Source organism: Grammomys surdaster, unplaced genomic scaffold (genome assembly GCF_004785775.1).
Source record: "Grammomys surdaster isolate TR1022 unplaced genomic scaffold, NIH_TR_1.0 165, whole genome shotgun sequence".
Taxonomy (NCBI): domain Eukaryota; kingdom Metazoa; phylum Chordata; class Mammalia; order Rodentia; family Muridae; genus Grammomys; species Grammomys surdaster.
The window spans coordinates 8,252,404-8,274,442 of record NW_021604613.1 but is presented as its reverse complement, the minus strand read 5'-3'; the positions used below and the strand labels follow the sequence as shown (position 1 = coordinate 8,274,442).

Below are 22,039 nucleotides of genomic sequence, written 5' to 3'. Positions count from 1 at the left end.
GGATCACCATCTTTCTGTTTCTATGCATGCTAGAAATGATGAAGCTTATCAGTTTAGAGTTCAGAAAAAGAGACGGTAGGAAGCACATTGTTGTAGAACTGAAGAGTTAGGATATGTTATTTTCCCTTTGTCTAACAGATTTATTTTGTGCCTTAGCTAATCAGAGAAATAAAAAAAAAATTCCACCCTTTTCTCGGATCATTTTCTAGGTACAGGAAAGTTTTGTGGCCAGAGAGTGATGTTCTCACATTACTGTTTTCTGCATCTATTTACAAACTTGTTTCTGTGTTGACTTGCACCCTGCGTTCCTGTCATGGTTGCCGGCAGTATCTCTGAGACATAGCTGTAGCACTTGGCATTTTTCATATTTTCTATTTTGTTAAGGAGAATGACTAATTTCTCCCATTACCTTCTCCTACTTCTGAGATTCACAAACTATTATTTCGGTGTTTTAGAAGATGGAATACATTTCACTGACAAAGCAGACAGAGTCTTCCTTCATTAATCTCTGACTTAGCCGCTTACAGCTGAGACCTAAGCACTTCTCGTATGCTTCTGTGCTTGCACTGACACAAAAAACTTTCTTTTTTACATTTCTTATCACATGCTTGCATGAGGTGAACACTAGAAACACCTAGAATGCTAAGTGCAGAATGGTTGAGGCCTTGCTCTGGGAAGAGTCTTATAGTCAATTAGCAGTTCTCAGAATGAGCAAGAGATGACGAAAAATATCACTTAGTAACCCCCAATACTCTCTCTCTCTCTCTCTCTCTCTCTCTCTCTCTGTCTCTCTCTGTGTCTCTGTTTCTGTCTCTCTCTCTCTGTCTCTCTCTGTGTCTCTGTTTCTGTCTCTGTCTCTCCTCCTCTTCCTCCTCCTCCTCCTCCTCCTCCTCCTCCTCCTCCTCTTCCTTCTCCCTCTCTCCTCTCTCTCCTTTCTTCTCTCCCTCTCTCTTTCTCTCTCTCTGTCTTTCTCTGTGTCTCTCTGTGTCTCTCTCTTTCTCTCCCTCTTGTCCCACTTTTTATCTTTTTGTGCTGCTCCCTGTTGATGATGTTCACACAAATCACTTTCCCAGGATAGAGAGCAGGGTGAATAGGTGTGAAGGGGAGGGGCAGGATAAACAGCATCAAAGCCAATGAGTACGAGGCAATAACTTAACAAAGAAATCAAGCTATCATATAGAGGGGTTTCCAGACCAAATGTGAAGCCCAACTAGGAAAACACTCTTGTGTGTAAATACTTATGGAGATTTGAATACCAATGGCTCCCATAGGCTCATATAGTTGAATGCTTGGTTATTAGGGAGTGGTGCTAATTGAGAGAGATTAGGAGGTGTGGCCTTGTTGGAGTAGGTGTGGCCTTGTTAGAATAGGTGTGTCAACGGGGTGTACTTTGGGTTTTAAATGCTCAAGCCAGGCCAAATATCTGTGTCTCTCTTGCTGCCTGTTGATCCAGGCATAGAACTCTTAGCAACTTCTCCAGCACCATGTCTGGAGAATGGTCCTACCATGATGATAATGGACTAAACTTCTGACACTTTTGAGCCAGTCCCAATCAAATGTTTTCCTTTACAAGAGTTGTCATCATCGTGATGTCTCTTCACAGCAATAGGACACTGACTAAGACAGTACTTAACCCATTCGTATCACAAATAAAAACATTTGTGTTTGTTGTAAAGCCCTTACATCTTTTTTCTTGTGGTGGCAGGTCATGTAAAGGTGTGTGTTAGACTTTAAACAGGAAAATGCTGCATTATTGAACAAGAAGGTTGTAGATGGGTTATCTCCACCTAGGAAGCTAAGAGAACATTCACTGCACTCCCTGTTCCACGCTATGAACTAGTATAGTTTCTGCTTTGCAGATGAGAAGAACAAGATACAGGGCAGACTGGTTGCCTTGCCAGGGTTGCCTACCACATTTAATATTTCACACAGAGACTTCTGTTGCTCAGTTTCAGATGTGATCAAGAGGCTGCTGTGAACTCATGAGATAATTCGGGGACTGAAAAGGAATACTGGCAAGAATATTAAAATTGTACTCCCCTGAGAATTAAATGATGGAGTTGACATCATTTGAAGCCACCCTAAAAAGTTTGCAGGATTCTCAGGTCTTTAACTCAGAAAGCTGCAGGTGAAGGGTAGAGACTCCAAAGACGTGGCCTGGCTGTGAGTTTGACTTGGCCTTTCTCCTATGACTGTGAGCAAGCTACTGTAGATTCAGATACTGCACAAATAAACTAGATGATATGATGAAATTTACTCAGAGAGCCATTGGGAAAATTATGAGCTAATGTGATAGAGTAACTGTGCACCTTGGTAGTACTTCCCACAGTACCTAATACTGAGAAAATATTAACTAGTATTACTCTGAGTCCTAACTCTTAACAGAGTCATGAAAAATCAGAATGCTACCGAGTTTAGCATGAGCAGTGTAATCCTTAGAAAGGCCCAGCTTAGTCAGTGTTTGGGGAGATATAAAGTTCCTGAGCTGGCATCTGTATGGTCTCAAGGGACAGAGGTTCATGACTTAGATAGTTAGTCAGAAACCTTTAAAGCAGAACTATTTCGGACTTCTTGCTCTTTAAGAAACTTGTGATAAGTAGGCTCTCTCTAGTTTTCCTAGAAGACATAGTTTCCCTGGAAGATGCAAGAACTAGGCTCCCTTTAAAACTTTCATTATTGGTCATCTTGGTCTATCTTTGTGGTAGTTTGACTGGGTTTGGCTACCATACATTCATGTATTTGGATGCTTGGCCCATGAGGAGTAGCACCATTAGTAGGCGTGGCCTTGTTGGAGGAAGTATGTCACTGTGGGGGTGGGCTTTGAGATCCCTATGCTCAAGCTCTGCCCAGTACAGAAGAGAGCCTCCTCCTGGTTGGTTGCCTGTGGAAGATAGTCTCCTCTTGGCTGTTTTTGGATCAAAACATAGAACTCTTAGCTCCTCCAGCACCATGTCTACCTGCACATTGCCATGCTTTCTGCCAGGATGATAATGGACTAAACCTCTGAAGCTATAGCCCTGCCCCAGTCAAATGTTTGTCTTTGTAAGAGTTGCATTTGTTGAGGCTGGAGAGATGGCCCATCAGTTAAGAGCATTGACTGTTCTTCCAGATGTTCTGAGTTCAATTCCCAGCAACTACACGATGGCTCACAACCATATGTGATGGGATCTGATGTCCTCTTCTGTGTGTCTCAACACAGGCACTCATATACATAAAATTAATTAATTTTAAAAAAAGAGTTCCCTTGGTCAGATCTTGTTGTCTCTTCACAGCAATGGAAACCCTAACTAAAACAACCCTTTTGATTCTATCCATGGTTGTTAAGATCAAACATCTTTCAGAGATGTTTGGGAAACAGTGGGTATTCATTAACTCATGCTCTCCAGGTATGTTTTCCAGGCCATTCTGTTAGAAATGGTTCCCTTGGCCAATCAGTGAAAGACTCCATGCAAGTCTGAAGGCTTCTAGGGCTTTGATATGCTCTGGTGCAGGTTATGAACTTCTAAGTAGGACACAGATTGGAGTTTCTAAAAATGTACTTTAGAAACTGATGCACTAAGGAAATAACTCTATAAAGGCTACTTGCTGGCACATCTATCTGCCTGCGACAAGACAGTTCTAAAATGCAACAGTTAATTTCATGCATGAAATAGTCTCCAATTATTAGTGTCCGGTGACTGTGCCTGATGGAGAGAGAAACCAGATATGGATGAAGAATTTGCCCTGCATGGTCCATCAAATGGCTAATCCACGGGAGCCTGCACATCAGTCACAACCTATTATTGACCAACACAGGATATTCATGTTTCAGATTCTAGAAGCTGTGGTTTTCTGGATGCTTTTAAAGGTTGTCCTGTAGGTTTATATTCTGCTCTTGTGTCATAGGGTGTTCCTCACAGTGCAAGCAGCCCAGCCCCTAGTGCTTGTTTTCCTTGTCAACAAAAGTTAACTCAAGGAAAAGGCAGGTGTGGACCAAAGTTCTTGCACCTGAGAACTGCACACGTCCGACAGTACTGTTTTCTCTCTAAAAGCTTAGAAAACGATCACATTTTGTTGTGGTATGTGGAGGATTTGACATCTTCTTTGAAGCTTCCATTCCTACATACTGAGAAATCATACATAGAGTTGGATGCCATACAACTATTAAGAGGAAAGAGAAAGCTGCAGGTTGGAGGCCTATAAGTAAATATAGGGTAGCATAAGGTAGCAGGTGATACATGCTGAGGTCAGAGATCAGAATTGAATACGGGCTCTACTGTTAACTATCAGTGTGCCTGCTGTGGGCATCTCCAACCTGCAGGATTAGTTTCTGAGTTAATAGCAGTTATAAAGAACATTAAGCAATGCATGGCAGTGTCGCACCACGTCCTTAAACAAAGATATGGAAAAATCAAGAAACTGGTCTTGATTAAATATTTTTGTGTAATTATAACAAAATTATATTGAAATGTTTATTGATGACAAAGCTGATAAGCCTTATTTAGGTGGATTGAGACCTTGACGTTGATAAACCTTACCGCTGCTCTTCAGTGAAATAAGTTACTAATGATAGTTCCACAGTCCACAGTCGAAGTAAGGCAGACAAATGCTGTCATTCATGTTCTTCCCTTGTGCAACCACGCAGGCCTGAGCAATGCCTTCTCTACCATTAATTTAATGCTGAAATGAGACAATGAGAGTCCATGTAACTCTTGGAGATTATTTCTATTGTGGAACTGTGTAAGAGTATCTTGGTTCTTGGCTGGGCATGGGCCTGGAACCCTGAGACTCTAAGGGAGAAACAGCAGGTGTTTGGCGACGTCCCCAGAACCCACAGTCCTGACACACAGTCTAGTTTCCATAGACCTACATTCTTCAGTCATGTAGGTCATTACAGCCCCTCCCAAAGTGCACAGGTAGAGGGTGTGACTACAGGCCTCAGGCCTTAGAGAGATTTACATACTAATGAAGGCCAGAGGGCGGAGCCAATTAATCATTCTTCCCCAGATCCTCCCCCTTTCTCCCTCCCTATTTAACTCAGGTCTGCCCTGAGTTTCAGGGGGGTACATCCAGACCATCTACCACCCGCCATGAAAATAAACCCTTTTGGACCTATGGACATTCTCATATCTTTGGGGCCTGCCGTCACCAATGCCTCCAGCCTCTGGAACTCCAGACCTTTCTCCTGTATGTGGGACCCACCGCGTAGAAAGCCTCTGGGACACCGCCGTGGCATTTTTCCCACATTCTATATCTATATTTATATCTGCATCTATATCTGTGTCCAAGGCTACAGCAATAGGAATAGATATTTTCTCAGAGAAGTGACTTTGACAAGTTTTAAAATTTGGTATTTTGTTCCAGAGATAACCACCTCTCAGGCTGCTTGAATTGCTGTAAGACAGTAACTTAGACTAACTAATTTGTAAGCAACAGGAAAATAGCACTCATGGTTCTGTGGCTGGCAAGTTCACATTCATATATATGTTCTTCCTGTTCTAACATTGTATCTTACATCAAATAGATCATATTTAGTAGATGCTTATGCATACACCTTTCAATCTGGCTAGTTTTCATTGGACTAATTTGAAATAACTAGTTAAGAAAAGGAAACTGACCTTGCACAGCCACTGTTTTAGCCTAGTTGAGCTATATTTTAATAAATCACCTGCATGTTTATTGTGCCTTAGTTTTGTTTCTGTTATTATGATAAGATTCTCTGCCTGTCTTATTATTTGATTTTTTTTTTAATTTTAAAAGGTGACATTTATTTACTCTGTATGTGTGTGGGTTTATGGGTACACATGTACTGCATGTGGTTGTCAGAGGACAACTTTCAGGAGTCTTTTCTCTCCTTAAGCCATGTAGGTCCTGATGATTGAACTCAGGTCATCAGGCTTGACACCAGTGCCTTCACCCACTGAGCCATTCTCCAGGCCCTTGGCTCTCCAGTTGTTTGTGATAACTTAGGCTGATTTAAGTTAATGTGCACACTGTAAGTTTCTCATCCATTTTGCATGTAATATTTTCAAGCTTATTAGTTATTCCCTTCAGTGTCTAAGTTCTGCATGGTGACTAAGTAAAGTTGCTGTCCTTGGCGAGTGGCCGTATGTGTTTTAAGTTGCTCTAAGTTCATAAGTTAAAAATATTTCATGTGTTTTAATGAGTTGCAGAGTTTTAGAGGCCAATGTGAAAAGCCATAAAAAGGAAGTGTCTTAAGAATAGTTTTAGCATTTTCATGCATCTGACTTTGTTTATTAAATCATAACAATTTTCTTCATGTGTAACAGAGTCATTACCTTCCTGCCACTTCTGGCTTTGTCTTTTTGTATTCTTATTTTTTTTCTTTTAATAAAAAAAGGTTTTAAATTAGTAAACTTGCTTTTTTTTTCAAACATTTGATTGAGATGTTTATATAGAAACTCTGAAGCAGGCTAGAAGGTAAAATCACGAATCATAGTGAGGGTATTTTATAATGAAAATACTTACAGACTCTTAAATATAGCTTGTTAGGGAAGGGCGGAAAGGAACCAAGTTGTTACAGTTTGTTCCAGGAAAGGCATCTTGGATGGATGCCATCTACTCTTACAAAGATGTCCTACAATTTCAGTTTTATTTGCTATATTTAACCTTTCCCAAAATGATTATGAAATGAGTGTGTATAATAAACTGAAGAAATTAGCACAATTCCTTTAGTTAATTGAAAATAGGCAAGTCTTCTCTTCCAAAGACATTGCTTCAGTTTTAATGAAAATTTGAACAGAGTCTATTCACATGAGGCTTCAGGGGACTCCAGAGCTCACTCCCTCTGACCAGCTGCACTCTGAGTGAGCTGCTTCTGCTCTGCTTGGTGTATTTGTTGTAATGAGAAAATTCTGAAAGCTTCTTCAGATTTTTCATCAGTGGTTTAGTCTTTCCTACTGACCCTGCCAGGGACACTAACACAGGTGATGCTGGGTTGCACCTGGCTCCTTGCTGCTTGGTGTTATTTTACAATCCTTCAAAATGGAACTAGCTTTGTGTTGTTGCTGTCCCACCTTTTCAGACAAGAGGACCAAAACTTTGGAAATTTAATCATTTGTCTAAGGTGTCTAATTCAGAAAAACAACTGGAGCTATCCTCACAAGCTGTCAGAAAGCTCTTAGTCACAAAACTACAGGGTGGAAATGTCTCATGTTAAATTAAACAAATATTAAGGAAATGTAATGGACAAATTTAGTATATTCATTTATATCTTATAAGAACAAATTTGGATGTGTAAAGATTGACTTTATTCTTTTTCTAATAAGAGACACAATGATATTGGGGGAAATCTCTTTCAGTCTTCCTTGTTAAAGGCCCTGGCAGCTGGGGTGTGGTAGTTATTATTGTGACATTATCCACTGTGTGGACAGACTCATACTCCCAGGGTTCCCCCATTACACCTTTTATAAACACCATGTTTAACTTGGACATGAAAAAAGTTTTTCTTGGCAACATTTTTATAGCAGAAGTAGAAACTGCATGGACCTCTGTGCCAGCTACTGAGCAGAAGCAAGAATTATAAAGAATATGTCTGCACCTAACTTTTGACACTGTTGATCAATCTTTCAAACGATGGCTTAAGAATTGCCTGTACCTCTTTGCCCCATCTACTGCGAGGATGAAGACCATTCTCAGCAATCAGACTGTCGACATTCCGGAAAATGTCGACATCACTCTGAAGGAGCGCACCGTCATTGTGAAGGGCCCCAGGGGAACTCTGCGGAGGGACTTCAATCACATCAACGTAGAGCTGAGTCTTCTTGGAAAGAAAAAGAAAAGGCTCCGGGTTGACAAGTGGTGGGGTAACAGAAAGGAACTGGCCACTGTCAGAACCATCTGCAGTCATGTTCAGAACATGATCAAGGGTGTTACACTGGGCTTCCGTTACAAGATGAGGTCTGTGTACGCTCACTTTCCCATCAACATCGTTATTCAGGAAAATGGGTCTTTGGTTGAAATCCGAAACTTCTTGGGTGAAAAATACATCCGCAGGGTTCGGATGAGGACAGGTGTTGCTTGTTCTGTCTCCCAAGCCCAGAAGGATGAATTAATCCTTGAAGGAAATGATATTGAGCTTGTTTCAAATTCAGCGGCTCTGATTCAGCAAGCTACAACAGTTAAAAACAAAGATATCAGAAAGTTTTTGGATGGCATCTATGTGTCTGAGAAGGGAACCGTGCAGCAGGCTGACGAGTGAGGCCTCAGATTCCTAGCTCCAGAAACAAGATCCTGATCACAAGTACAGTTTGGGCAATAAAGGACTTATATATTGAAAAAAAAAAAAAAGAATTGCCTGTATCAGAATTGCATGGATTTGTTATTGAGAACACAGATTCATTTTATCTACCCTTTAATTAATATGTCAGAATTTCTATGGTTTTATTCTTGAAATCTGAATTTTAAACAAGAGTCCCAGGTGATTGTAACTCATGTGCAGTCAAATTTGAAAGCTATTCTTTCAGGGAGTAAAAATCTGCATGGCATGTTTCACTCTGACTCATAGTATACTATGCTAAATTCTAATGCCAATTCTGAAAATGTTCATTAATGCAAATATGTTGGAGTTTCCTGATGCATGCTTTTAGCAGGACATCTGTCAGATGTATTCTTGAGCTAACTACAGTCTCAATCATATGTAAAGCATCATTGGAAAAAGATAGTATTTCCATTTGTGGATCAAGGGAATATATTCAAGTAAAATGATTTACATTGTTCTTCATTGGTTTCATTTTAATTGCAGATTTTTACGTTCCTAAAATCGATGTCAATGTCCATCCTGACTTGTAATAATATTATATTTGGAATAAAAAAACAGCGTAACTTCCTTAATCAAGGTTGGAAGTTTTTTCTTACCTCCACACCAAAATTGACAGCAGTCAGTCAATTTTTGAAGAGATTTGTAATTGGCCAGAGTGCTGATCATAAAGAGATTGAGTGCTCAATCCAAAGCAAGACATCTGTATTAACCGCCACAGCGCGTGCGCGCACACACACACACATACACACGTGCATACACATAAACAATACCATACATACATACATTCATATACATACATATATGCATATATACACATACACACATACACCACCACCACCGTCACCACCAAACCTCAGAACATCAAGGAAGAGAAGGCAGAACGAATTTAAGAGCTGAAGGATGAGAGGAGTGTTGTAAAGTACTGTCCTCTGGACAAGACATGGCTGTTGCAAATTGTGAAGTTGCCCCAGCTGTGGTTACATGCATGAGACCTAGATGAATGTCAAACTAGCCAAAATCCTGGCACAGACCACCTCTGTCTCTTTGTCAGTTGAGACACGAGTGTGGCTGTCTGGAGAGCTACTTTAAGAGCTACAGGAGGGCTGTCTGTGTAATACTAACCTTGCCTGTGGTGAGTTCTTAATGACCATTCCTTTTTATTGAATTTGGTTGCTTGCCACTTCCTAAGCTAAATTGTAAAAATGTATTTCATATATGTATATCAACTTGGGGTTAGATTTGAAGCCCTGTATTTTTTTTTAAAAAAAGAAAAATCGGGCATCTGACTTTTATGTACGTTAAAGACAACTTTCTGATTCATGTAGAAATGTGTTTCCTTTGGGAGATTTGGGAATCTGAAAACAGTGAGCATGCAATGAGTGTTTGTCTGGTTGCTTCCCAAGCGCAAGGGCAGAGTGAAAAGCTCCCAATCAGAACTGCAGCAGAGGCAGGCCTGTTAAGTAGTGGCTCCAGTAGTGGGTACTGGTGAGGTCAGACTATAGGTGTGTGGGGCTCATAAACACAAGCGAGATTCCTAAAGCCCTTTCTGGAAGAGAGTTGCCCCTTCCTGATGTGCGAACCTTGATGCTGGTTTTTTTGTGGTGGCAGCATAGAAGTAGCCAGCCATGGAGAAACAGCTGGACTTGGTTGTCAGGTTGTATTGTGACCTGAAGATTGTATCTCTTATTTCGCTGCTTTACTGCCAATAAGCATTCTTCGAGCTTTGGGGAATAAGCTACTTTAGTTAAATTGTATCTTTAATTTTCTAAGATTAATCCATTCAACAGCCACAAACCATAGTGCTTCCCTCAGGCATCCCTTGGAATCAATAGACTTGAATACTAGGGACTCTAAAAATAATCAATTGAGGTTTCAGGAAATGACCTGGTGGAGCTGGAGGAAAGGATGGGTTTCCATTCTTTAGTCCTGAGCCTTCAACTTCTCTCCCTGTGCCCTCCAGCCACCCTCCGCCTCCCATACTTCAACCCCTACCCCCTTACCCTCCAACCTCCTCCACCCACTCCCACCTCTGTGCTCTGTTCATTCTGATCCTCTGCAATACTGAAACGCACAGCACTGACCTCTGCCGTGCCCTTCCACGAAGGAATCACCTCCCTTTTCTCTCCTCCAAACCAACTGCTTGTCAGCATCATTCAGGGCTCGGCTGAGTGAGCCATGGATCAGGTCTTCTGTGCAGCAGCTCACTCTTCAGGCCTTCTCTTTTGCCTGTATAGAGTGTACCCTCATTTTATATATAATTGCATATTTAATGTCCATCCTCTACAAGAGGAACTCTGTTTGGACCACAGTATCTGTCCATGCCTAGTACCACACAAAGTCATTTTATCATAGTAATGAAAACACAATGGTAATATATGAATGCGCCTTCCCCATTTTAATGCTGTTATTGATTTTGCTGGCTTTCCTCATAAACAACTGTAGGCTGGAGAAAGAAATAGGATAGGAAGGTTCTGGGGTCTGATACTGGCTGTACATTCTCAATACATTTGTTTGCTGTGATGGAGGAGGTGTCATGTCTAAATTACCTGTGTTTTTAAAGTTCCCTCTTTGTGAAACAATTGTGTCCATATGTTGGTGTGATTCCTATGCTCCAACACTTACTGTCTTCCCATATCCCATACTTTAAAGCTCTTCTTAATTGGGAATTTAGCTCCTGCTCTATATGCAGTACTCTATGTGAGTGTATAGTAAATTTTAAGTCCATTGTGATAGTAGCTTGTGCTAGGGGCAAGTAGGATCCTTTATAAAGGAAAATAGCCTGTGGATGCTGTTAAGACATGGATGGACCAGAATTTGGGAGTCAGTTGAGGTATCATATGTATGTATAAGGCTCAAGCCTGGAGACCTAATCCTGTACTGTGAGCCTCCTCGTAACCCAGGGAAATCTGCTGCTATATCACTAGAGAAGAGCCAAGAACTCAAGGTTTTGAACTATTTTTCACTGAGAATAAGATCAGAGACTCTGTTATTAAGTCTGTTGTTAACTGGCTACAGTCATCTTTGATTCTAATTAGTATTTCCTGGGTCTATTTACTTATCTAATGGTGACCGAGGCCGTGATGACCCCACGGGCAGGTTAGTGAGGATGCTGCAATTTTCAGGAGTATTATTTCATGGAGGCAGAATAATGTACAAGCACTTGGCTTTGATTATTGTTTAGATCTGGGTTCAAATCATGTTGAACATGAACCATCCTCTGCAGTCTCTTCCTCTGTTCATGGGTCTAACCTTCCTACTGACTTCATCCTTAGAGCACTGTGATAGCACTCATCAGAATGTTGAGTTTGTTTGTTTGTTTGTTTGTTTGTTTGTTTACAGACAATCTAGATACTATTTGAGCTCTGGCTAGCCTCAAACTTGAGCTGCCTGTGTCTCAGCCTCTTCAGTGCTGGGAATGCAGTTGTGTGCCAGAGACCATTTTAAAAGCAAAGCCTTTATGTTACTGGCACATAGCAGGCACTCTACATGTATTTGCTACTGTTTCCCCAGACACTCAGGTAAAGCATGCTGATCTGTACCACTGGGTTTGTCAACTATGGCTAGCATTGGAACCAGCATAGCTCAGTGGCTTCTCAGAGTATCCAGGAAGTGGGTATTGGGATCAAAGGAACAACACAGAAGAAAATGCAGATTCCAGCTGTAAGGGAGAGCTGACATGCTGTCTACCTCCTTCCACAGGAAACTCACCACATACCCTAAGACATCACCTCATTTACCTGCATGTGCTGGAAAGGCTTTGTAGTCTTAGATTGCATTCAGCAAGCAGTTAATAATTGCAGAGTCTGGTACAGATGCGCTAGTAGCTTCACAGAGCTCTTTTCTACTTGAAATGCAAATGAGCCTGAATTGGGTATTCACTCTCTAACTCTTTTGAGTTTAAGGCAGGGGAGCTGATGAGATGGCTCAGTGGTTAAGAACACTAACTGTTCTTCCAGAGGTCCTGAATTCAATTCTCAGCAATCACATGGTGGCTCACAGCCATCTATAGTGGGATCTGATACCCTCTTCTCAAGTGTCTAAAGACAGTGACAGTGTACTCACATACATAAAATAAATACATAAATCTTCAAAAAGAGAGACAAAGGTATAAGCTGTATATTTTTATTTTTGAAATTTTCTGCCTTTCCTCTGTCCAACCTTTCCCATACACTCTTTCAAATTCATAGTCTCCAATTCTTTAAATGGGGTGTGTGTGTGTGTGTGTGTGTGTGTATTCCTAAATATAAAACTACAGTCTGCTCAGTCTGAATATGTTACATGTATGTATTTTTCAGTGCTGGCCATTTGGTTGTAGGTAACCAGTTGGTGTGCTCTGGGAACGACCATTTCTCTTGCTCTCAGCATGCCCTAACTGTTTGTAGTTTTTGTCTAATGTTGAAGTTCCGTGAGCTTTAGCCCACCCACATTAGCATGCCCACTGGTGTCATTGTCCTTCAGGTACTATGGAGGCAGCCATGCTGGTGAGACTTCATATGTGTAGTTCCCAATATTTCCAGGAGATGAATTCTGACAGTACACTTCCTGATCTTCTGGCTCATGCTATCTTTTTGTCCTCTCTTCTGAAGTGATTCCTGAGGTTTAGGTGGGGGATTTGGTTTCAGTTCCCTTTCTGTATTTTAATCAGTTGTGGTTTTCCGTGATATCTGTCTGCTACAAGGAAATGTTTCTTTGATGAAGGGTGAGATCTATACTTATCTGTAGGTATAAGGATAAATATTTAGAGTTAGAAATTATTTTGGTTAATAAAGTGTATTCTCCTCCTTTATCCAAGGCTAGCTCTCAGTAGTTGGCTAGGTTTCCAGGACCAGAAATGATTTTCTTCTTGTTGAGTTGCCCTTCCAATTAGAAAGCTACTGGTTACTGCCAAGGTGTATGCACCATTATGTCAACCTTTGGGCTATTGTGCTGAGCTAATCATTGCTTTAGTTCATAGGGATAATAGCTAGGTAGGACACTTGGTTCCTTCCCTTTCTTGGATGCTTTCATGCTCCCTTCTATTATCACAAAAGCTAGTCTTCAGGTGGGATGCTTTCAGGTCAGATCCATCTAGGCTCTCCAGGTTTTGTGTCTGAAGTTCACAGTGTTTTCAGCCTCTTGGAGGCAACTGAGTATAACAGAAACAGCCTGTACTGTTTTGGTAGTCTCTTGGACAGTCCTGACCAACAACTCAAAATGGGGGAGAGGGAGACAGAGACAGACTGATAGACAAAGAAGTGGGAGAGTCAGACACATACACAGAGAGGAAGAGATAACGGGGAGGGGGGATGAGAGAGAGACAGAGGGGGGGAGGAGAGAGAGATAGAGAAAGAGAGAGAGAGAGGAGAGAGACAGAGAGAGACAGAGAGGAGGGGAGGAGAGAGAGACAGAGAGACAGAGAGAGGGGGGAAGAGAGAGTGAGAGAGAAGAGGAGGGGAGAGAGAGAGAGAAAGAGAGAGAGGGAGAAAGAGAGAGAGAGAGAGAGAGAGAGAGAGAGAGAGAGAGAGAGAGAGAGAGAGATCCATCTATACCACTCCTCAGCATATGCACAGAGAAAGGACTGGACACCCTACTCCACAGACACTTGCTCAGGCATGTTCATTGCTGCTCTGTTCACTAAAGTAGGAAATGGAAACAAACTGAAGGTCCTTCAATTGATGGAAAATGTGGAGCGTATACACGCTGGGATAATAGTCAGCTACAGAGAAAAATGAAATAATGAAAATTCAGGTAAATGAATGGGCCTAGAAGAGATAATATTGAGAGAAGTAGCCCTGACCAAGAGAGCCCCAAATCTTCAGATGTGAGTACATAACCTGGTGTAACTACAGGAACCAGGAAAGCAGAATGTGGTCATAGGAGGGGAGTGGTAGAGATAATGCAGTGTTGAAGTGATTTGATGGGGGAAATGGGGAAATGAGAGAAATGGGGCCTTTAGCTAGGGAAGGAGAAGGGAGAAGGAGATTAATACAGAAGAAAGAAAGGGTAAAATAACAGGAAGAATGTCTAGAGAGTTACAAGGAATCATTTTATTGTCTATCTACTTCAATTACATATAATGATATAAGTCTGAGTACTAGCTACATTGATTATTGTAACCATTTATGCATTAAAAGTAAGGTCAGAAGATAACTTCTGAATTGATGACTGGAGATTTTTGTTAAAGCTGTATATTGTTTGCAAAGGCTTTAGTCCTTTTTACTCCTTTGAGATGATAAGTCTACAGATTCCATGCTGGAGTGATCTGGCTGCTCCCAGTTCATTCACTAGCCTCAGGGATGGCCACAGCTGAGGAACAGGAGTGGTGTACTTGAGATTCCAGACAGCAGCTTCTCTGTTCTATCAGTCTGCTCTGTGTGTGTGTGTGTGTGTGTGTGTGTGTGTGTGTGTGTGTGTACACTCATTCCTTGGAATTCTCCCATGGAAAAGCAAAGGAAGGAAGCTGAGGGGAGGATGGGGCGATTACATCCTGTACCCTTTCTAGGGAGGGGCCACATCTGCCTCAGCAGAAGGGACATAATGTGATGTGGTTTTTTCAATTAGGATGCCTGGGCAAGAACAAGACTTGCGTGGCCAGGGCAGCTCAGTGTTGTTCTCAGCTGGACAGGACTGGTCTGTATAGGTCACCTCTAGTTCTACCTAGTATTTCATTTCTAGAACATCCGAGGAGCAGGGAGAGGCAGAGCATCAGTGAAGTGGACCTGGCAGGCTCCCAGAACCACCTGAGGACTGCAAGCCTGCGGTGGCCTTGGTTCTGACTGCTGTTGTGATGAAGCTGCCAAGTGGCTAGGCCAGGTGAATGCTTTTAAGCAGAATGTGACCTTCTTGCTGCTTCCTGTTCCGGGATGGAGCTGATGGATTCTTCCTAGCAAAGGCGTAGAGGAACTCTTGGGGATTGTTAAAGGTAAGACATAGGAAAAGTCTGTACGCCTACCTGATTTCCTAGTCCAAGTGTTGGTTTGTGTTCTCTCTGCCTCTCTCGGAGAAGTTCTTCAGTGTAGTCCTCTCCATTGGTTACCGGTGGTGACTAGTGAGCTGTGTGCTGTGTTTGTCACGTTTAGTACTTGACAACGTGATGCAGGAGACTAGTGCAGGGATTAAGACAGGAAACTTCTGTAGGAAACAGGAAGTCAGTCCCCTTGTTGAATTTCTGGAGCCCCCTGGTTTGAGTGGATTGCTTCACTGTGTGTGGTAAGTACAGTTTCTCTCTCCCCAAATGCTTTGAAAGCGCTAAAACTTTTGAGTCTAAAACAGGTTAGATTATCTGCACCCAGAGAAAGTTGTTTGTTTGTTTGTTTATTTTTATGAAATTTGAAGCTCTGCTTTCAGGGAATGAGGTGTTAAAGCACATTTCTCTTCAAAGGAAACGGTCTGTGGATGAACTTGTGGAGATGTGTTCCAGAGACCATGGATGTAACGATAGTATTAAAATTAAAAACAAAAGAGGGTTATTCGTGGGCAACACAGGAGATAGGGACACAGAGACACAGAGACATAGAGAGATAGAGAGATAGACAAGATTTTATGTATTGCAGCTGACCTTGAAGTTCCTATAGCCAAGGATGGCTTTGAACTTATTATCCTCCTGCTTCTACCTCCTGAGTGCTGGGCTTACAGATGTGTGACAATGTGCCTAATTTATGGTTCTACGGATCAATCCTTGGGCTTATGTGCTAGGTAAGCACTCTTCAACTGACTTATGCTCCCAGGTCTGGAAAGCTTTATGTTTATTTTAAATAAATACAGTAAAGAAAAGGGATGTGCAATCAGAACCCATTATTGTCATTTCTGGTGGCTTTTTACACATATGCTGCGGGAAATTTGATCTGGGTTCCTTGTGTAGAGAAAAGAGGGTACCTCTGTGTGGTTCTAATAGAACTAGACTCAAATGTATTAAGCATTGAGTGACTTCCACTGAAGAACCAGGCAGGTCTACAGAGCTGTGTGCTTGTGGCAGTTTCTGCTTACTGTACACTACTGTTACATACAAGCACATGTGTTGGATGTGCAGCCTTGTGGCAAGTGTTGGTTAAGAAAGTAGAGTTTGGGGCTAGGGAGAAGCTAAGTCAGTTAAGTGCTTGGCATGCAAGCATGAGGACCTGAGTTCAGATCCCCAGAACCTCTGTAAGATGTTGGGGCAGTAGCACATGCCTGTAACCCGCAGTGCTGGGCAGGCAGATGAGGATTCCTTGAGCTCACAGCTCAGCCATTCCAGCCAATTGGTGAGTGTGGCAGTGTGTGCTTCTAACTCCAATGCTGGATGATCAACAGGCCAGGACAATCCCGGGGTCTCACTAGGCAGCTAGCCTAGCCTGAATGGTGAGCTCCAGGCCAATAAGAGACCTTGTCTCAGTGATCCTGAGGCTGACACCTCACATTGTCCTCTGGATTCCAGATTATATATCCAAATATAGGAGAACACACACACACCACAAATCCAAATAAAAAAAAAACTAAAATGTGAAAACATGGGGAAAGAGGTTGAAGAAATGTGCTTTTGCATATGAGAATCAACCCCTTTGAAAGAAGGCTGACATAGATGAAAAGTTCTACAAATACACATTTCACTCCTGTGGTTTCCAGGCTTGCACCATCTACTCATATCTTTGCTCCAGCCCTTCTAAGCCAGGTACCATTAGTATTTTATACACCAAGGAAACAGAGCCTATGCCATAGAAAGGAGAAATGAAGCTGAAACTTCTAGCTCCTGTAGTCAAACTGTTGCTTAGACAGTCAGTATCCAGAGGTGCGGTACCCATTGCATCTGCAGTCCAGGCTCTATACCTACAGGCAAGCACACTTCTCTTGGCACATTGAGGGTCCATGTGGACTCAGTGCTAGTGATGTAAATGTGTTGTGTTGACATTTCTGCTAAGTGATGGAGAATGGGAATCTTCTGATCTGATGAACAAGTAGAAAGCTGAACTTTGAGGAATTGTTTGGATAAAGGGAGGGGCATGGAGTAGACATAAAGAATGAAATTACATGGTGGTGGTTTGGTGTGGAGAGGTGAGAGGTGGGTGAGCTACCGTCTGGAGTTGCTGAACTAGAGTCAGAGCTTGGTCCACGGCCTTTTGCTCCAAGGGTGGATATTTACATGTGCCACAGCTCTATCTTCACAAGAGGTAGTAAAAGGAGGAGCACCATATTCAGGTTTTGGCTGTGGGGCTAGTGTGTTTGCCTGTTCATAAGCAACAGAGACTGTCCTCATTCCTTCCACAGGCTGCTCTGCACACAGCAGACAGGTTATATATTTAATAAATAGCACTTTACTTCTCTGCTTAAACTTCCAGTTAGTGACTTTCCAGCATGCTCTTTTGTGGATGCTTGCTGTCGTATGAGCAGACAGTGACAAGTGTATAGGAACAGGGTCTTGGAGCAAGGTTCTAGAATTACTATGTTGAACATATTTCTTAACCTCTCTGATAATAAACTCTCTGATACCATTTCAGAGAGCTGTCGGTGGTTTTAACGAACTAATAGAGTTTAAAATGCTAGGACAGGGCTTGGCACCAGACATTATGTAGGAACGCATCTGACTGTGGACGCTCATCCCCATCAGAACAAAATCTTCCCTCCTCTCATCCCATTTCAGTCTTTACCGTGTGGAACACTGCCCAGCTCAGAGTGAATACTCAGAGAATATTTGTTGAATTATATTTTAACACTGTTATTTTCTCTATCCTGTCTATCATTGTCATTTTCTTTGGGTCTTTTGAGGCTTAAAACTGTTTAACTAGTAGCATGTTTCCCCCAATTAAACCTGTAGAAAAAGATTTTTTTCTGTATTTTAAGTGGTTTTTATTAGTATACAAAATAATGGACTGTGAGTTGTATACATTCATGTGCCGTTACTTTGTCCATATCCATCCTCTGAGTTTTCTGCCTTGACCTTTTCACCTCCTGCTGCTCTGCTTCCTCCTTTTAAATGGTCTTCTTCCTTCTGCTTTTATGTTTTGTGTGTGTGTGTGTGTGTGTGTGTGTGTGTGTGTGTGTGTGTGTGAGCTATGTCTATATTTAACTGGCCTATTGTGCTGGCTGGTTTTACGTCAACTTGACACAAGCTAGAGTCATCAGAGAGGAAGGAGCCTCAATTGAAAAAATGCCTCTGTAAGATCTAGCTATAAGACATTTTCTTAATTAGAGATTAATGTGGGTAGGTCCAGCCCTGTGTGGGCTGTGCCATCCTTGGGCTGGTGGTCCTGGGTTCTATAAGAAAGTGGGCTTAGCAAGCCATATGGAGCAAGACAGTGAGCAGCACCCCACAGCCTCTGCATCAGCTTCTGCCTCCAGGATCCTGCCCTGGTTGAGTTCCTGTCCTGACTTCCTTCTGATGAGCAGCAATATAGAAGTGTAAGCTCAATAAACCCTTTCCTCCTCAATTTGTTGGTCAAGGTGTTTTGATACAGCAACAGAAACCTTAACTAAAACATCCATAATATTTTAGTTAGTCTTATTTATTATATACACTGACTAAGTCTAATGAGTGAGCACCTTTTCATCACTATGGCGGTTCATGGTATTCAGCCTATCACGACAGGGAAGATATGGTGGTGGGACAGCCTCATGTCTGTAGCAGTGTGTGTGTGTGGGGGGGGGGGGACAGTTGCTTGTTACATGAGACTGACCAGGAAGTGAGAGATTGGCTGGAAATGGGTTGTGCTCTAACTCTCAAGCCTTGGCTCCAGTGAACAACTTTCCAGTTCTGTTTTCTGAAGGTTCTACAAACTCCCCAAACAGCACCACCTACTGAGGCCAGCCACTCAGATACACGAGCCTCTACAGAACATTTCACATCCACACCCAAACCTTAGATTCTGCATATAAGAGAAAATGTACATTTGCCTTTTGCTTTCACTCTTACTACCCTCTTTATGCCTACCTCCCTCTTCCTTTAGGCTCGCTCCTCCCCTTTGTCCCTCTTCTCCCTTTAATACATACACAGACATGTGCATGTATACACATACACAGAGAGAGAGAGAGAGAGAGAGAGACAGAGAGACAGAGAGAGATACAGAGAGAGACAGAGAGACAGAGTCAGAGAGAGATACAGAGAGAGAGCACGCACGTGAGAAAAGCATCATATTTGTCCTTTTGAGTCTAAATTTGCTTTTCTACTTCTATTTCCCTGAAGATGGCACAATTTCATTTTTCTTCATTGCTGGTCTTATGACATATATACAGCCTTTTTAACCCATTCATTCAGTGATGGGCACCAACTGATTCCCTGTGCTGTGAGTAGTGCAGTACTGAGAATGAAAGCACAGCCATCTCACGATGTACTTAGATACCTTCAAGTATACACTCAGGAATGGTATAGCTGAATCATATGGTAGTTCATTTTTAATTGTTTGAGAAAATGTCATACTGATCATAGCAGGTGGACAGATTTTCATCACTGCCTATTTCGGGCAAGGATTTCTTCTCCTTCCCCATCACATCCTTACCAGTGTTTGTTGTATTTAGTTTTCCTGATGATAGCCATTCTGAATGGGGTGAAATAGAATTCAGCATAGTTTGGATTTACATTTCTCTGAAGCTTTAGGACATTAGAGCTTTGTTTCCCCCCAAAAAATGTGTTGGCTACTTGTAATGTTTCTTACTTTTTAGTTGGATAAATTTTTATGTTAGTTTTGAGCCCTTTATGTAGTCTAGACAGCGACTCTGTCTAAATCCCCATCCTGTAGTTTTTCTCATCACTCTGCAGATTATCTTCTTGACTGTACAGAAGCTCTTTAATTTAGTATGATCTCATTTGTCAATTCTTCTTATTATTTCCTGACCTGTTGGAGTCCTTTCCTGGAAGTCTTAGCCTGGGAATATGTCTTGAAGCATTTCTCTGTGTTTTTCTCTAGGAGTTTCTGAGTTCCTGGTCTTCTATTAAGGGTTCTTACGCATTTTGAATTGGCTGTTTTTCATAGAGAGAGATATGGTCTGCTTACATTGTTTTAGATGTAGACATCCAGTTTTAGCAGCTCCATTTGCTGAAGAGGCTCTTTTTACCATGTATGTTTCCTCAGAAGCCAAGTAGCTGTAGCTATTGCTGCATTGCTTCATTTCTGGGCCATCGACTTCTTGGTTTGCTTGTCCAATTTTGTGCCCGGAGCATGCTGGTTTCTTACTATAATTCTATCATATAATTTGAAGTCAAGTATTATGATCGCTGTAGCACTGCTGTTTCTTTTTAGGATTGCTTTAACTACTTGTGGTCTTTTGTGCCTCTCTATGAATGTCTGGATTGATTTTTCTAGTTCTGAGAAGTATGCTGCTGGAATTTTTATGGAGAGTCCATTGAATCTGTAGGTTGCTAGGAAAAGAGCATTTCCTCTACTCTTTATGGTAGAAATTCTGTAGCAGCAGGAAGTCTTGTTCTTCTATCAGCCTTGGCATATAGATTTGGATTGAGGTATTTCATCATCATCATTATAGAATACTCTGTAAGGCCCTAATATTAGTTCTTGTGCCAAAATAGCTACCAAATCACTAAATGCCACTTTGTTTTTTCAGAAGAGCCTGAGTTTGCATTTCTTATACGAAGAAAAATAATGGTTCTGGAAATAGTCTCACACAGTATGATAGGGAAAATGTTATCTTGAGAGTGGCTAGAAGTTTTAGTATTCAGATTTTACAAAGAATATATGGTTATTTTCTTCCTGCTGTTTCTTTTTTTTTCCATGAAATTAGAAATAACCTATTGCAAATGACTTGCTATACTTTCATAGTGTTACTTCTTATAAATTTCTACTATAATCAAATCACCTGCAGATTTCCTGGTTGACAGCCGTAAACCATCAGTCCCCTTTTCACTTGAAAAGTTGTCAGAGAGTTTTGCTAGGCCTGGTGTCACAGACCTATAACTTCAGCTTTGGGGCTGACGGAAAAGTCACAAGTTCAGGGTGGCATGGGCTGTAGTGTGAATTTATGCTCACCCTGGGCAACCCAGTGAGACTCTCTTATGTCATAAATAAAAAACAAAAGGAAAAGTAGAGAGCTAGAGTTCAGGGATAGCCTGGCCTAGCCTGTACGAGGCCTTGGTCCTACCACTGAAAATAATACTAAATACTCAACTCTTATAAATCCTGCACAAGAAAGAATTCAGTTGGAAAAACTTGTAAATCTGTTAGAAATATTCTGAAAGTCTTTGCCGGGAAGGAACTTACTGGACTGGGGTTGTTGTTCCACGGTAGAGTCCTTGGCTAGTCCATCAATATTTTCCACACTGCAAAAATATTACTAAATAATGATGACATCAACAACAACAAAACCATGTTGAAGATTTTTCAACGGCCTTTGCTCAAAACTTGTTACGTGATCTCTTTGTGTATTGATGTGTTAGCTGCAAATCTGAATATCAGCTCAACAATGTACTTGAGTTGAGATTGTTAGCTGGAAATCACTGCTCTAAAGGTTGAGAGTTTAGAAGGAGCCCATCTAATTGTCTAATAAAGCTTACTGTAAGATTTACAGTATTGTTCTTGTTTGTCTGTACTCTGCACAAAGTGGGTAGCTCATAGCCACTGTTAGGTGCTGTGCTCCTGCAAATAACCCTTCAGCTATATATTCCTATGAGCAGCCCTAATAAAACCCACTGGTTCACACACAGAGAAAGGACACCTTGTAGATTCTTCAGTGAGAATGTTGTTTCTCATCTGTATATTTCAAACAATATAGCACTAACATTTAGTTACTATCATATAACAATTAAGAGAGGGTACTAAGATATTTAGTCAAAACAGAGTAACATGAGTAGGCACAATTTGAAGCATTTGGGATTCTTCAGTG

General features: G+C 41.5%; 1 protein-coding gene and 1 pseudogene across 1 annotated transcript in view; both read left to right on the top strand.

Moving 5' to 3' along the window:
• Hecw2 (HECT, C2 and WW domain containing E3 ubiquitin protein ligase 2) overlaps positions 1-22,039 on the top strand; it is a 203,930-nt gene that overhangs the window by 27,900 nt on the left and 153,991 nt on the right. The gene's annotated exons all lie outside the window — the stretch shown is intronic.
• On the top strand, positions 7,604-8,289 carry LOC114619711 (annotated as a pseudogene).